Source organism: Dipodomys spectabilis, unplaced genomic scaffold (genome assembly GCF_019054845.1).
Source record: "Dipodomys spectabilis isolate Male_0828 unplaced genomic scaffold, ASM1905484v1 ptg000131l, whole genome shotgun sequence".
NCBI classification, from domain to species: Eukaryota; Metazoa; Chordata; class Mammalia; order Rodentia; family Heteromyidae; genus Dipodomys; species Dipodomys spectabilis.
The window spans coordinates 198,850-201,153 of NW_024870808.1; the positions used below are offsets into that span (position 1 = coordinate 198,850).

Below are 2,304 nucleotides of genomic sequence, written 5' to 3' on the forward strand. Positions count from 1 at the left end.
TCATATAAGTATAGAAGTTTTTGTTGTATCTTTTTAATATATATTTTTATTATAAATACTGTACAGAGAGGTTACAGTTACATAAGTAAGGTAACGAGTACATTTCTTATTGAGCATTGTTACCCCCTTCTTTGTTTTTCCACTACCATCCCTTCCCTTCACACCTCCGCACCTCCCCTCTTCACCCACCCTCTGATAGAGTGTCTTGTATATCTCATTGTAACAATGGGTCAATCAGTATCCTTTCCTTATATCTTAAACGAAGAAATGCTGGATTGATTTATGCTGATTCTACTTTGTGTAGACACATCTAAAATCACTGGCCAATTCCAGGAGCAAATAAATGAAATGCCCTCATTTTTTTGTCAGTTGGTATAATTGTGTTCTACACATTTATTGACAGGCTACAAATTATTCTCAAACTTTAAAACATTAAAAATACTTTTTTTTTCTTATTTTCTTGGCCAGGAAATCAGCAAGACCTCAGTCAGCATTTCTCACATAAGAATTTTCACATGGGTTAGTTAAATGTATATGTAGAGTCCAGTTTTCTGAGGACTCACTCATCTGCCTAGGAATTCATGCTGGCTGTTGGAAAACAAGCTCAATAAGGATGCCATTTAAACTTTACTCTTTTTAACTTTAACTTTTAACTTTACTCTTTACCAGGGTATTCTCCTGCTACTTTGGTTGTTGAGAGTGTCTACAAGAGTAAGCATTCCGTGAAGAGCAGGGAGACACCATATGACTTATACTTACTGAGATTTCCAAGTGACTTGCTGTCACTTGTACTGCATTTTGTAAGTCAAATCTCTCTAAAACTACCAGTTTTAAGAGATAAGAGGAGTGGTAAAAGAACTCTTAGAGGCAAATACATCTTCAACATATATTGTTCCAAGTATTCCGTTTAAGGCATATTCAAAAGCTGGTGAAACTTTTGTTGGTTGTAATTATGTGTCTTTCTCCATGTGTGCATGTATACATGTGTATGTGTATGTGTGTAAATAGTAACATGCATGTGTACATTATGGCTTTTATCATCATTTATTCTTTGCTAACAAATAAAGTAAGGAATCCCTAAAGTTTTAACAGAAACTGTGTAGTTAAACTCTTAATTCTTCACTCTGCTTCTTTACACAAAGACTTTGCAACTTATCATTAATAAAGTTTCCTTAAACTCTGAAATGTATATACTTAGTACTTAATGTCTGCTACCATAAATCTTAAATACTTTACAGAAAAGTTTTATACCTGCAAAACAGTCCTATTTTTGTCATATATAAGCAAAATCCCAAAATTAAGCATACTTAAAACATTAAAACGTTTAACAAACCTTAACACTTGCTGCAATGTTCATTTTGACAGGTGCCTTGCATAGAATAATTGAATTCCTCCTCCTACACATCTCTTGAACTACAAATATCTGGAATTATTTTGTTTTTGGCATGTCTATCTTGATTTTATTCTTAAATGTGTGCTTATGTATGAAATACATGATTCTAAAATTTCACAACAATTCTTTTGAACTTACTTTTTGTTGAATTGTCTAGTTTAATAAAATCAATAAATATTATACTATATATGTAAAAAATGTTCTGTGCTCAATTTAGCCTCACATACACGAACATTGGAATGCTACAGAGAAGATTAGCATGCCCCATGTACAAAGATGACATGCAAATTCATAGAGCGTTCCATATTTTTACAAAAACAGATGTTGAAAGGTATGTGGCCATAGGGAATCGTACTGCATTCTTGGTGGGAGTGTAAACTTGTTCAACTACGTTGGAAAGCAGTATGGAGGTTCCTCAAAAGACTCCACATAAAACTCCCTTATGACACAGTAATCCCACTTTTAGGGATTTACCCAAATGATCATAAACAAGACCATACTAAAACTACCAGCACTATTATGGTTATTGTAGCATTATTTATGATAGGTAAGATATGGAACCAACCCAGATGACCCCATTAGATTAATGGATTAAGAAAATGTGGTATATATACACAATGGAATTCTATGCCTCCATCAGAAAGAATGACATTGTCCAATTTGTTAGGAAATAGAAAGACTTGGAAAAAAATTCATTGAGTGAAGTAAGCCAAGTCCAAAGAATCATAGGTCCCATGACTTCCCTTATATTCAATAACGAATATATGTCTAGGATAAGCAGAAAAGTTCAAAATATATGTGCATATAAACAGATAAGATGATGTTAAAGAAATTGAACCCCAAGATAGGGACCCAAGTTGTTTTTTGTTTCTTGCTATTGTTTCTAACATACTTATAATGTGGTTTGTCAT

At 33.1% G+C, this 2,304-nt stretch overlaps 1 non-coding gene across 1 annotated transcript; it reads left to right on the plus strand.

The window, feature by feature from the left end:
- Positions 1-1,597: 1,597 nt before the first annotated feature.
- Positions 1,598-1,704, plus strand: LOC122116345. The gene has a single exon (XR_006148946.1). It is a non-coding gene; the product is annotated as a U6 spliceosomal RNA (small nuclear RNA).
- The last annotated feature ends 600 nt before the right edge of the window (positions 1,705-2,304 follow it).